We start from the raw sequence: 15160 nt of genomic DNA, 5'->3' as shown, positions 1-15160 counted from the left end.
CAGGGAGCCAGCGGGTGGGGCTTTCTGGTGGAGGGGGGAAGAAAAAAAAAGTCCCACCTTCGGACACATAGTGAGGTATGGAGGGAGAGGGATTCGAGAAGACCGCAGCCGCAGAGCCCCCGGCAGCGATGGCCCCACAATGTGTGACGGGGACATCTGGTCTACCCCGAGGACCATGGGTTCCTGGCAGGTCACCTGTGGAGGCGTAGGCGGAGGCGTGAGAGAGCCAGCGGGCGGGGGTCGGTGGTGGAGGGGGGCAGAAAAAAAAAGTCCCACCTTCGGACACGTAGTGAGGTACGGAGAGGGAGGGATTGGAGAAGCCCACAGCCGCAGTGTCCTCTGGCGGTGACAGCCCCGCAGAGACTAAGTGTGATGGGGACATCTGGTCGACCCCAAGGACCATGGGGTCTCGGCAGGTCACCTGCACAGGCGTGAGAGAGCCAGCGGGCGGGGGTTGGTGGTGGAGGGGGTAGAAAAAAAACTCCCACCTTCGGACACATAGTGAGGTACGGAAGGAGAGGGAGTAGAGAAGCCCACAACCGCAGAGCCCTCTGGCGGTGACCCCCTACATAGCTCGGGCCTGGCCCCGCCGAGACTAAGTGTGACAGGGACATCTGGTCGACCCCATGGATCATGGGGTCCCAGCACCGCACCGACGGAGGTATGGCAGAGGTACGGTGGAGGCGGAGGCGGAGGCGAATCGGAGGAGTGAGCCATCCAGCAGGCAGGGGGTTGTGGTCAGGGGTGGAGGAAAAAAAAGTCCCACCTTCGGACACGTAGTGAGGTACAAAGGAAGAGGGAGTTCGGAAGCCCACAACCGCACAGCCCTCTGGCAGCGACCCCCTCCATAGCGTCAATGGGCCTGGCCTGCAGAGACTAAGTGTGACGGGGACATCTGGTCTACCCCATGGAAAATGGGGTCCCAGCAGGGCAGCGGCAAATGTGGCGGCGGAGGCAGAGGCGGAGGCGTGAGCGAACCAGCAGGCGGGGGTGGTGGTATACAGGGACAGAAAAAAAATCCGACCTTCAGACCCGTAGTGAGGTACAGAGGGAGAGGGAGATTAGAAGCCCGCAACTGCAGAGCCCTCTGACGGCAACTGCCTACATAGCATCGACGGGGCCTGCCTGCAGACAATAAGTGTGACGGGGACATCTGGTTGACCCCATGGAACATGGGGTCCCAGTACGACACCAGCGGATGTGGCGGTGGAGGAGTAGGTGGAGGCATGAGCAAGCAAGGGGGCGGGGGCTGGTGGTGGAGGGGGGGAAAAAATACTCCCAGCTTCGGAAACATAATGAGGTACGGAAGGAGAAGGAGTAGAGAGGCCCGCAACCGCAGAGCCCTCCGGCAGCGACGCCCAACATAGCGTCAATGGAGCCGGCCCCACAGAGCCTAAGTGTGACGGGGACATCTGGTCGACCCCACGGAATATGGGTTCCAAGCACCGCACCAGCGGAGGTGGCAGCGGAGGCGGAGGAGGAGTCGTAAGTGAGCAAGGGGGCGGGGGGTGGCAGTGGAGGGGGCAAGAAAAAAAAAGTCCCACCTTCGGACACGTAGTGAGGTATGGAGGGAGAGGGAGTTGAGAAGCCCGCAACCGCAGAGCCCTCTGGCGGCGACCCACTCCATAGCGTCATCAGGGCCGGCCCCGCAGAGACTAAGTGTGACAGGGACATCTAGTCGACCCCATGGAACAAGCCAAAAGGAAAAATAAATAAATAAGTCAATAAATAAAACTACGAGAGACAGCCAGGAGACACCACAAGAAAGAAGGTGATCTTCCTAGTGCAGCTTTGTCAGAAGCAGCCTTTTTCTCCACAAGGCGCATCCTCTCAGTCACCTGTCTGGCCCCACCCCCCCACCCCCCCCGTTCCCTGTCCGAGTTTACAAGAAATTCACCATCTCATCTCTCCTTAAGGAGACACCAACATTTCTCTTGAAAAGAAATAAGTGCCACCCGCACGAAATCCTAGAATTCAAAGTGCTTCATGTGGAAGTCTCTGGACCCACACAGACATACGTCCCATCCCGTGAAAGCCACACGGTTCCTTCAGGAGCTTCCCCTAGATCTCACTGACACCCGAGACGGTGACAAGAAGGAAGGGGGACAGTTTTTCCCCCAGCAGGGCTTCAGGTCTGTTCATCGGTAGTGGGTTGGAGTGCATCTTACGCTTTCTGTGGCCTCTCACACAACCACTACCGTGACACACGTTCCTGTGAAAATTTCTCTCCCTCACGAACGCGTACCACATTCCGAGACATCAGGGGCCGCCCACCCACGCAAACTTCTCAAACATTCTGAATAGCCGGCTCTGTCTCATCACAGGTGCGGTCCCATGATGAATCTTATGGGTGGATCACACCCAAAAGGGTGTTTCCTCAGAAATGGCTAGGAAGCCTCCCAGGATAACCTGGATAGCAGCATATGTTCCTCCTCCTCCGGCTCCCTCTCTTGTGTTCGTGTTTGTTTTCTGTAAACGCCAAGATGGGGCAGGGGTGGGGGACACCACGCCGGGTGGGTGAGCAGATCACTCTGCCCACCACAGGAGGGCGCGTGCACACACACACACACACACACACACACCCCGGGTCATCACTCTGTAATCCGCGTGAGTGAGGTGAGGCCCGGAAAGGTGCTAGTAGCTTTCCAAGTGGTCAAAAAGAATGCACAATAACTGGACCGAGGCCTGTCTGGACGCTGTAAAGGCCCACTTGAAAACTTATGCTTGCTCGCTAGGTGACCGATGTCCGCTTGACCTATGTCTGTAATTGGAAATACGTACCTTGCGGAGATAAAACAAAGCAATTAACTTGTAACTAAGTGTTTAAACTTTCCAGCTGCCTGTCGTAAAATTGATTGTGCTTGCTTAACGCCTGAAAGAATGTTCCTTAATTGGTGCTATCTGTTTCTGTAAACCTGCTCGCTTAAAGACTGTAACCGAAACGGGGGGCCGAGGCTGGTCCCGGACCCCACGGCTGCGGAGTAGGTGGTATAGTGTTGTTTCAACCGCCGTGCCTAAAGTCATGTAGCTCTAGCTTAGGATAGTCTGAAACCTTCCTGTTTTTTTCGCCTCGGGGCCATTCTCTGTACCTGTACCCTAACAGGGCAGGGGGTGGTCGCTGGCCAGCTAATATGGACTCATGACTTGGCTCAATTCGGTCTCTAGGTGGTCCTGTCTCGCACTCCGTACTATAACAGATGCCATACCGGTTCAACCCAGCTCTGAAGGAAAGAAATGCCGAGCGTTCCACTAGCCGGAGGAAGGCAAAACGCACCTCTGCCTTCCTCTGAGGGCATGTCTGAGTGAACAGGTCGTTCCCCCTGCCCGTCACCCCAAGCCCCTCATCCCGGAACCCACCACACCCGGCCTTGACCTCCTCGGCCCTCCCCACCGGGCCCCATCATGGCCTCTGGAGCCTGGGCTCTCTCTCCAGGCACTGCCCCCCGCCCCCACCCCGGGACCTGAGATCCAGGGCCTCTGTCTCCCAGGCCTCCCAGCTGTCTTGACTTGCGGACTCAGTGCCTGCTCTGCCAGAGAGACCTCTTGCTGCGGGGTGGCTCTCAGTGGCTGCATCTCAGGCCGAGCCATCCTGGCCTTGGCCACCCGTCTAACGTGCCCCCCACCATCCACGTGGCCGCCGGCGTCAGGCTTCGGTGCCGTAGTTCCACCCTGCCTCCCTTCCGGGGGAATCCCACGCTGCCTCAGGCCCATTATGACCTGGAAGAGGCTGCACCTGTGGGGTCTGCCCATTTCCACTACCCCCCCCACACACACGTCACCCCCCCCGGTCCCCCCATAGGGGTTAGGAAGAAGACAACACTTTCTGGTACAAGGGTTGAACTGAAGGGGCGAGTGAGTGGCCACCTGGCAGGGGCATCGCAACAGATGGCTGAAGAAGTCAGCCGCCGAGTGCAGAAATGTCACGGAACTTGGGGTGCCACTGCCTTGCTGAGATAGGGCCAGGGCAGGCTTTAAAAGGCTAAAATTCTCCCTGCCTTTGGTACGTTAATACAGAACCCATGGTCCTTTCTAATGTTTGATTCCCGGAGAGGCAGGAAGTATGCCGAATGGCCACGCCATGGCTTTTCTAAATTGCCCACAAGGCCTTCTCCGACCCAGCGGGTCAGGGGTTTGCTTTGGTGTTACATCGTGGTAAAAGAGACATCCCACAGCAGTGACCATGTCCATTGACTCCGTCGGCGCTCTCAGGCTCGTAGTCCCACTTTTCAGACAAGCCTGGATGGCCACTCCGTGTCACTCTTTGCCAAATGCCAGCCACTCTCCTCCCTGCCCCGCATCCCCCATTTGGCCACCACAACTCTTCATCCCCAGGCGCCCTCCGGTAAAGTGTGCTCCTGTCTGTACACCTACTCCGTTGGGGGCGGGGGGGAGGTGGCACAAGAGGTGGCTGGTGGCCGGAGCAGGCCCGCCACCTTGAGTGTGTGGAACAGCCCTGAGGATTTCCTGAGGGAAGAAAGAGGGTGGGGAGAGCGAGAGAGCATCTCCTCCTCCTGAACCTCGCAGATGATTGAGGACAAACAGGCCTGCACGGGGAGGGGGGGGCAGGGAGGGTGCCGAGTCTGCACCAGAGAAAATGGCTTTGTGGGGGGGGTGGGAGGGGAAGAGGGCAGAAAGATTTTCTGTCTTTTTAAAACTTCCCCCAGGCTTTTGGGAACTTGCAGCCCGGCCTGCATCCCTGAGGCACGTTAACTCTTTGGTTGTAACTCCAGGTGGCCCCCAGGGTGGGCGGCCCACAGAGTTCAGGGCTTTCTTCTCAGCAGAGATGGGACCATTAGAACAGCTAACTGCAGTAATTGCCTGAAGCTGAGAACCAACCCTCCCTCCTTTGAAACCTCTGTATTTCTGCCTAGGCCTATGTTCACGAAATTTGGGGGTTTGAGACTGAGAAGCTCTACCCTATTTATTTCCTCCTTTGTCAGCAAAGTAGACTCTCTGTTTTCTTACTCCTCATACCGCTTGTCCTCGTTATTCGGCCTCGTGGACAAGCAGCTGAGCTTTCGGTCACAAGTCCACACCCCAGGGTGGAGGGGTCCAATCCACCCCTGTCCAGACCTGGGCCCTTCCTGCCTCCCTCCCGAGACGATCTGTTTGGCAGCCCAGCCGCCTTGGACTGGGCCACAAGGAGGACACAAAGTAAAGACCCAGCCCCCCCGCCCCCCCACACACGGTAGTGGCGGTGGGTGGCAGTTCTCCAAGGGTTTGGGGCTTTTCCTGAGGCAGGAGACGGAGGGGACTGATTTCTTTAGAGCTCCATCCCCTCCCCCATGCGCTGTGCCGCCTGGAAGCGGCAGCTCGCGGGGCGGGCTCGGGGCTGAAAGCGGCTCCACCCGAGAGAAGCCCGAGGCGGCTACGTGCGAGCGCGCATGCGCAGTCAGCGCAGTGAGTGGGGGAGGAGTGGAAAACGGCGGAAGGGCTCCGCCGGGGGCCCGGCCATCTGTGCGGCCAGGCTAGGGGTTTCCCTCTTGGGCGGGAGCTCGTACCCCGCCCCCAGCCCGCAGGCAATCCCGAGGGGCAGAAGCACGACTTGCTGGGCACCTCCTCAGGCGAAGCGGTCGCGGTGGCTGGGTTACGTGGGGCCCAGACGAGTCTCTGGTTCTGGGAGCGGCACCTCCCCCACGCGCCTCTCCTCTTGGGCCTTCCCCCCCCCTCCCGCCTCCGCTCCGGCCCCAGGGGAGGGGAGGAGTGGGGGGCAGGGAGACGACCTCAGGGAGGAGCCAGACCAACTGAATGAAAGCTTTTCATGAACTCGTGTGTCTTTCCCAGGGAAACACCATTTCTGGAGTCTATGAACTAAAATAAAATCTTAAGCCGCCCCCCGCCCGCCACCGCCAGGTGACCTGTCCCGTGGTTGGCCCAGGGAACCCTAGAAAAACCCTTAAACCTGAGCTGCTGCCCCGCAAGGACAGGGGAAGTCAGACACCCCTCCCTGATGGAGTCAGATTTTATAACAATGAGATACTGAATGTCCGACGGGCCTAAGGCCAGGCAAGACAAAGCTTAACGCATATCTAGCAGGCCAACCGTTCACTGAACTACAGGGCACTTGAGTTTTGGGTAAACTGTCCAGTGGCTTGTCTGTGATTAGCAGACCTCCTTACCTTAACTGAAAACATGATGCAAAGCCTTTAGGCAGAGGTTCATTTATGTCATCAATTGCAAATCAAAGAATCTTTAAACCCAGCTGTAAACCTGTAAACACCGCACCCACCCTCCCTCGCCCCCCCCAACTGCCAGATGTCCTGCCTTTTCAGCCCAGACCAATGTACCCCTTCCATGTTTTGATTTGTGATTTTACATGTAATTCCTGTCTCCCTAAAATGTATGAAGCCAAACTGTAACCCACCCAACCACAATGGGTCCGCTTGCTCAAGGCTTCTTGGGCGTAGCTCTCTGGGCCATGATCACGGCCGTTGGGCTCAGAATAAAACTCTTTAAATTATTTTGCAGTGATTTGGGGTTCTTTTCCATGGACGAGTCAATCGTGTTCACATTATTTTAGCCTTGGGAGCTTTTTCTTTTCTATTATGTCTGATCCTGATCGCTAGCCAGGTATTCATTCATATTTTTGGTTGGTGGTGGTGCTCAAGCTCGCCTTTGTACATCCCAAATTGGCGTAAGCCACTGTGAATATGTTTTACACCTTCCAAGAGCTAGCGCTTATTGCCGTATCATAACCAGGGCTCACAGCAATTTTTCTTTTCTTTTTTTTTAAAGCTGCTTCCACTTTCCACCTAGGTATACATACGAGTATACCCTTTAAATGAATGCTTGCATCGAGGAACCAGGAAGTGGTTTTTGTTGTTGTTGCTGTTGTTGTTTTCCCCCAGTCATTTATCTGCTCCTCAACCCTCATTATTTATCACATACACACACACACACACCCCATCTCTGTAGAAAAGCTCACGGAGATTGTTCATCCACCGCGTGCTTTCTGTTGACAGTATCTGAGACGATAAGGAGCACCATGCATTCTGTTCTAAGAGAAAAATTGCATATATCAGTATGATTATATTTTACTTCTTGTGTGAATTTTGTGGATCTCATAAAAGCTGATCTTGATTTTCACAGCAGAGAAAAGTGGGCTTCTGTTTTGGTTTTGTTTTTGTTTTTCTGGAGGGGTGGTGTCTTCACATAAGTGATCATCTTTACAAGTATGCTATATCCGAGAAATTTCAGAAAGCTGCAAAGAGTGACTTGTTGACAATGCTTGCATTGAATGATGTATCTGAATCTGTGAATCGAAGGGGTCAGCATCTGACCAGAAAGCACTGTTAGAGGAAGAGGGGTTTCGGGTCTTTTCCTAAATTGTATCTGCCTAAGGCGGAAAATATTTCTGTTTCCCTATGACATGGTATTTTCCTCACAAGCAGTGTTAATGGCTCCATATGTCTCTAGACTGGCTGCAGAGCAGAGACTCCATGGTCTCCACTACTTGACTCTGTCTGTCCAAGAATGGCCTCCACAGCTCTCCTCTGTGAGATATCCACTCTCAGAGGTGGCACGGTATGGTGGGTAGGGGGATATGCTGGATTTTGAAAACTCAGAGTTTGAACCCCAGTGCTTTATTTCTTAGCAACATGAACTTTGTCAGATCACATCACCCTGCTGAAGCCCAGTCACCTAAAGGGTAGAAAATGCAATGGATAGATTGACGCTTCTCTTCTCTTCTACTCTCTTCTTTCTCTCTTTCTTTCTTTCCTTGTGTCTTCCTGTCTCCCTCTCTCTCTCTTTCTTTCTTTTTGTCTTTTTCTTTTTTTTCTTTTGACGGGCCCTCACTCTGTTTCCCAGACTAAAGTGCAGTAGCATCATCATAGATCACTGCAACTTCAAACTCCTGGCCTCAAGCGATCCTTTCCCCCTAGGCTTCCCAAAGTGCTAGGATGCTGTTTTATTTTTATCTGTGACACCATGGGAGGAAATATCTTTTAGGGTCATAGGGTCAGAAATTTAGATCTCTTCTTTGAACTCATGGTAGCGGCTAACTGGGATTTTCAGTGTGTAAACGTAAGCCACTTGTAATTTCACCAGTACTCCCGTTACTTGTCATCTATTCAGGAGGTGAACTCTTCTTCCCCTACCATCTACTGTTCAAACGCGTTGGTCACAAGGATAATTTGAATATCAGATTCAGAGCACAAATAATTAAGGTCCTGTAGCGTTAATAAGTAAAAGGGGCCACACACAAACCTGTGGAAGTCTGTGTCCCTTCCGGTTTTTTTGTTTGTTTGTTTGTTTGTTTGTTTGTTTTTGGGTTCTCCCCCCCCCCCCGAGACTGAGTCTCACTCTGTTGCCCGGGCTAGAGTGAGTGCCGTGGCGTCAGCCTAGCTCACAGCAACCTCAAACTCCTGGGCTCAGTCGATCCTCCTGCCTCAGGCTCCCCAGGAGCTGGGACCACAGGCATGTGCCACCATGCCCGGCTAATTTTTTTCTATATATTTTTAGTTGTCTGGCCAATTTCTTTCTATATTTTTAGTAGAGACAGGGGGGGTCTCACTCTCGCTCGGGCTGGTCTCGAACTCCTGACTTTGAGCGATCCTCCCGCCTCGGCCTCCCAGAGTGCTAAGTTTACAGGCCTGAGCCAACGCGTCCGGCCTGTGTCCATTCTTTAATGTTGTGTGTTGCTCAGTTATGAAAAGGCAAGGGAACATAAAATCCGAGTTTTAGGGATGACTTATAGGCTCAGTATTCTTTTTTTTTTTTTTTTTTTTTTTTTTTTTGCCTCCTCTAAGCCTATGTGAATATCAAGGAGGGTAAAAAATTCAGTGTTCTAAGTTCAGTGCCCAACCAACCTCTGTTTCCAGAGTAAAAATTGAGCATCCTATTACACCTTTATTTCCCTTTGGTATGCTAAGGCCCAACTCGGCAGAGAGGTCACTGTTTATTCTCTTTGCTAAGATCACATGTGCCATAGTCTGTCTGCTTTGTCTCCTTTAGGGGTAATCATCCAATCTTACCCGGGCCCCTCACATCCTCGTGACAGTAGGCCTCCTTGGTTTACTGAAATAGAAAAGACCGGCTCATCAGCAATGTTTGATCGGTTGCTTCAGAAACAAATGTTGTTCTGCTTTCTTTACTATGGTTTTTTTTTTTTTTTTTTTTCCTTCTTTCTTCCGTCAGACCCAATCCGATATAGGTGGGAGAGAAGGTAACCGGAGCCTCTTGAAAAACCGAAGTGAACCAAAGCGAGCTCACAGATTCAGATAGAAATCAGGAGGAAGAAAAATTGAGAGATAACATGGATTTTCTGTCTAGCGGGTGTTCTCACACTTCAATTTTACCAGAAGCGTTAGGTAGGATGACGATGACGATAATTGTGACAAACACTATTCTCATTGGACAGATAAGGAGGCAGGCTCAGAGTGACGATTAACCTGGGCCTAAATAGATCGCTAAGAAGCATCATAGTGTGTTCCTTGGTTACGCTGTTTTGTGAAGCTCAAAAAGTTTGGGGTGCGCGTGCGCGTGCGTCCATGTGCGTACGCAATCATAGGTGTTCTAGTAAAACGGATATGAGGTAGGATTTCCCATACCTTCAATGATTTCATGTCCTGCAGGAACATAATGTTCCGGGATCAGGTTTTTATTCTGCCTTCTGTGCCACATGCTCAACATGCCTGTGACTTTACAGCCGAGACTTGCTCAGGGGGAGCCCATTCTCATCTTCTGGGAGGTTCTGCTAATCTTTAAAAGACAAGGACATAGGAAGATAGTCCTATAACAACGACTGTGACCACGATTAAAGGCTTACTGTTTACCACACGTGCTTCTGTGGGCTTTGCCTGCATTTGCTTTTTCACTCTGCACAATATCCCTGTGGGGTAGGCACCATGATTTCTGCATTTGCAGATGAAGAGGCTGAGGCTCAAGAGGATTTGTGACTCGCCAAGTTACCAAACACGGAGTGTCGTCCAGGTAGCCAGTCCAGGCCCCCCGGCTCTGCAGCCACTCTGCAATGCTGATTCTGAGCCTGACCGTTTCATCACTGGTGGCTCCCTGAGAACCTTGACTCGGCCCCCTTCCTCAGTTCACTTGGGAAACATATTCATGTGTGTGTATTTCTCTCCTTCCCTCTCCCACCCCCCCTCTCTGTTTTAGTTTTTATTATTTTGAAAAGTGCATAGAACGATAAAAACTTTAAAAGTAGGAAAAAGCTTACGGAACACATAAGGACACAGAGAAAGAAAATATCTGTGTACAACAGTGCAACGCATTTGTGTTTTAAGTCGTGGTGTTGCAAAAGAGTCCAAAAGTTTAAAAGAAAGAAAAACAAACAGACAAACAAACAGACAAACAAACAGACAGACAAACAAAAAAAAAAAAACCAAACCACCATGGAAAAGTTTATGAAGTGAAAACACTTACAGTAAGCTAAGGTTAATGTATTATTGAAGAAAGAAATTTCTAAAGGTAAATGTCGTGTGGCCTAAGTGTCCAGGGTTTATGAAAACCTACAGTAAGTAATGTCCTAGGCCTTCACATTCACTCACCACTCACCGCCAACTCACAGACTCACCCAGAGCAACCTCCCGCCCGCCCTGCAAGCTCCATTCACCGTAAGTGCCCTGGCCAGGTGTCCCACTGCACAGAAACCTATTAGACTGCATTTCTTCCCATTACTATCAGTAGTTGTACATTTCTTAGGACCGTAGGCCTACGATACACTTCCAGGCATAGTTAGGGGTTGGGAAGAGGAGGGAAGAGGCCATTCTTCATTTATTAATTGGGTAGCATAGGGGCAGGGGAGGCAGTTTCCTCTTTTTCCTCCTCGTCCCCGTTCTCTCTTGTTTTGCTTCTCCCTCTCTTGTTTTTCTTTATTCCTCTCCCAGTTCCCCCTTCCAACGTCTCGATGGATTTGGATGAGACGTAGACATTTTCTACGTCAGTCCTTAATCATACCAAGGGAGCAGGAGAAAAGTAAGCTGCCTACCATGACACAATGGAATGGAAGTTTGTCAGCCATTGACTGCTGTGGCATTCCGACATTTAGTGTCTTCAGGACATTCTATATTTCTGCTATCCCACTAGAATATATCTCCTCGATCACTACTGTGTGGTCACATCCCAGCTGTTTCGTGAGCCACCCTCAATGTTCGTGACAATGTAGTGTGGGGACTCCCTCCGTCTGGTGCCTTAAACTCGCACATTTGGGGTTTTGTATCAGGATAGCAAAGCGATCGCCTTTAAATAACCTGGCTGGCCATGGTGGCTCATGCCCGTGATCCCAGCAACTTGGGAGGCAGAGACGGGAGCGTGACTTGAGCCCAGCAGCTGGAGACCAGCCTGGGTAACACGATGAGACCTCATCTCTACCAACAAAAAAAAAGAAAAATTATGGCGGGTGTGGCAGCATTTGCCTATAGTCCCAGCTACTCAGAAGGCTGAGGCAGAGAGGATCACTTAAGCCCTGGATTTGGAGCTTGCTGTGAGCTACAATCAGGCCAAGGTGGCCTGGGAGAGGACAGAGTGAAAGAAATCCTGTCTCAAAAAAAAAAAAAAAAGAAAAGAAAAGAAAAGAAAAGAAAGAAAACAAGACCGATAACACAACACAACTTAGAAGACTTGGTGTTACCGAAAGCTCGGCCACTTGCCCACGAGGCCGAATAACGAGGACAAGCTGTTTGAGGAGGAAGGAAAGAGAGAGTCTATTTTGCCGGTAAAGGAGAAAATAGTGTAGACCTTCCCATCTCAGGCCTCCGAATTTCCCCGAACATAGGGCTAGGCAGAAATACAGAGCTTTTAATGAGGGGGGGAGGGGTTCTCAGCTTTAGCGATGATTGTGGTTAATTATTTCAATCGTCCAGGCTCTGCCAAAAACAAAGCCTGTGAACTCTGCCGGCCGCCCACCTGGGGGGGGCGGGGCAGGGGACCACTTGGGAGTTTTAAGCAAAGATTTAACCTGCCTTGGGGACATAGGCCAGACTACAAGCTCCCAAAAGTGGTGGTGGTGGTGGTGGTGGTGGGGAGCGTAAAACGACAGAACATCTTTCTGTCCTTTATTGGTTTCTCCTTTTTCCCCCCTAGGTGCCAAAAGACCTGAGACTGATGCCGAAAAGAAATAGGTACAGGCGCCCACGTGCACACACAAAGATATACGATCGAATACATCGTGTTGACAGTCGGGGAAACTGGAAGATGATGGGGAAGTATCACGAGCAACTTTGTATTTCTTCCAGGACAGGAAAATGGACACGAAGAGCAAAATTCATCGTTCTCGGCATAGGATAAAAAGCCACATCTTGTTATATAATATAATTCATTCTGTGATTTAAGTTTTTATACGATACGATATTCAATAAGCCTAAAAAACAAGATAAAAGAGAAACAAACAAAAGGGAAAAAATAAAAATAAAAAAGACGACGGGCAGAGGCCTATGGTCCCGGGAGGAGGCAGAGAGCGGGAGGAGGGGCGCCTCCCGCAGACAACAGGGCGGGTGGGCAGAGACCGCTAGAGGCTAGGGCTGCCCTGGGTGGGCCCAGAGCTGCGAGCCCGGGAAGAAGAGGGTGGGACCGTCCGGACCGTGCTCTCCTCCCCGCCCTCCACACCTCCCGGGAGTCAGCTCTTAAACTCCCAACGTCACCTGACTTTCCGGATCCCGAGGTCTGATCAAAGTGGCCGCTAGGTGACACCCAACAACCGCTGCCGGTGTCATCCTGAAAAGAACGGACCCTATGACTGACGGGGGTGGGGCGCACAGTGGGTGGCCCGGCCAGCTCCCCTTCCTCCTTGGAGCGGATTGGATCATCTGGAACTTTATCCAGAGAGGAGAGAGTGCCCCTGGGTGTGTGCTAGAAGCCGGAGGGTTGGGGCAGGGACCTACCCAAGAGAGAAGTAGAGTACAGGGAGTTTCAGAGTTGACCCACTCACGATCTCGCCCTGGTCAATACAAGAGTGGCAATATCTGTCACCGTGGAATGAACACTTGGTACCGAAGACCTTTGTCTATGCTGGCCCCCTATGCCTAGGGGGGGCATGTGGCCAGAATCGGACATCCTAAACGTCTTCGTAGAAAGAATTTGGGGGTGGGGGTGGGGGAGAGAGACAGAAAAAGAAAAGAAAGGGGGAAAGAAATGGCTGCCACAAAACTATCAGAACAGATAAGCGACCGATAGGGCCTATCTGGTTAAGTTCTTTCCCTACCCAGAGAACGACTTGACGTAGCTGACGTCACTGCAGTCAGGCCACGTTCCGGTGGACACAGAGAGTCAGGGATAGAATTTCACGCTCGGCACTGTCTCTTGTGACAGCGGGAAGGTGGAGGGTGGCTGAGGGTTCTATGCTCCTTTATCACACACCGTCAGGTAGGTCAGGTAAAATTGAGGACAGATTTCCAGTGTTTCGAGAAAGGAAGAGCACTCGTGCAGGCCATCTATCTGTACGTGGGAGAGTGTCCCCGAAAAGTGGCTTTAAGTGCCGGGATGTGCCTAGGCCAAGAAGGTACACAATCCTGAGTGAGAATGGTCCGTCCCATAGAGTCAGTCGGTAGGAGGCCACCGGTCGAGACGGAACTGCCCCCCCCACCCGCCCCCACCCCCGCCCCCGCCCCCGCCCCCGCCCCACAGAGCAGACAGACTCAGAATGGAGTCACTCGGTGCCAGTGCCCTGCCCGGGTGCCCCATCATTCAATCGAACTGGGAAACAGGTGGGCTTTCCAACCCTCGGGAGGGAGCTTCACGGTGGGCGGACAGATCAGAAGGGGCCAGGCTCCCTTGAGCGGGCAGGCTGGGGACGGTCGGTGGGGTCTCTTGACAGGAGGCACCACGGAACCCTTGAGGCAATGTCGGGGGCACCTATGTTGCGGTCCAAAGCTAGCGTCTGAGAAGTCGTCCCGAAAGAATGATGGCGTCAACAAGTCCCCTCCGTTCAAGAAACGAGATTCATTTCTAGAGGAGGGCCACCCACGCGGGAGAACCGTAGGCTTCCTGTGGACATTCTCTTCAAAAGGCAATTCACTCAGCGGAGTGAAAATCGGAAAAATCGCTGTCCTCTGATGCAGCTGCAGAGAAAAGATGGCACCAAAATCAATGAAACACACACACACACACACACACACACAAACACACCTCCTCCCATCTGAACGAGCACTCCGGACGGTCACATAGGGAGAGCGACGGGCTCTCTTCCCACCCTGTGGTTTTCTACCTTTCGTTGCGGTTTTTTCCCTCAGTGGATAGAGGAGGAGACACAGGGGGCTCAGCCGGCATGCGAGTGGGTTTATCATCCTCTGTGAGTATCAACACGCGACACCACCTAAGTGAAGGAACACACCGGTGTTTCATGTCATGTGGCTCAATGCCTGGCAGATACGAGCCTTTGCAGGCCTCCTCGTGACCGACAGGGCGTCGCCTTGGACACGGACACATCTTGTCCCTCCCTCCCAAGGCGATAGGCGGTTCCGTACCTCCTCGGGGCCAGGGCACAGTCTGCTAGGCACCTACAACACGTGTGGCAACAGCCTCGATGGCTCTGCCATGAGAACGAACTCCCGTGGCATGGGGGTGGGGTGGGGGGGTCGGGAGCTGAAGAATTCAGCTGAGTGAAGGAATGCCACGGGATTCAGAGTGCCATCGGTGGGCTGAGAGGCGAGCAGGGCGGGCTTTGAAAGGGTAACATTCTCCCTCCCTTCCGTCTGTCTGTGAATACAGAACGTACACGCCAGGCGGGGTGGCTCACACCTGTAATCCTAGCATTCTGGGAGGCAGAGGCGGGTGGATCGCTCAAGGTCGGGAGTTCGAGACCAGCCTGAGCAAGAGCGAGACCCCCATCTCTACTAAAAATAGAAAGAAACTATATATCTAAAAATATATACAGAAACAATATCTAAAAATATATACAGAAAAACATTAGCTGGGCACGGTGGCACATGCCTGTAGTCCCAGGTACTCGGGAGGCTGGGGCAGTAGGATCGCTTGAGCCCAGAAGTTTGAGGTTGCTGTGAGCTAGGCTGACACCATGGCACTCTAGTCTGGGCAACAGAGTGAGACTCTGTTTCAAAAAAAAAAAAAAAATATATATATATATATACACACACACACACACACACACACACGCACACACGTATATCCAATTAGCTGGGCATGCTGGCACATGCCTGTAATCCCAGCTACTCGGGAGGCTGAGGCAGTCTGATCGCTTGAGCCC

This window comes from Eulemur rufifrons, chromosome 18 (genome assembly GCF_041146395.1).
Source record: "Eulemur rufifrons isolate Redbay chromosome 18, OSU_ERuf_1, whole genome shotgun sequence".
Taxonomy (NCBI): Eukaryota; Metazoa; Chordata; class Mammalia; order Primates; family Lemuridae; genus Eulemur; species Eulemur rufifrons.
This window is presented reverse-complemented; position numbering follows the sequence as displayed.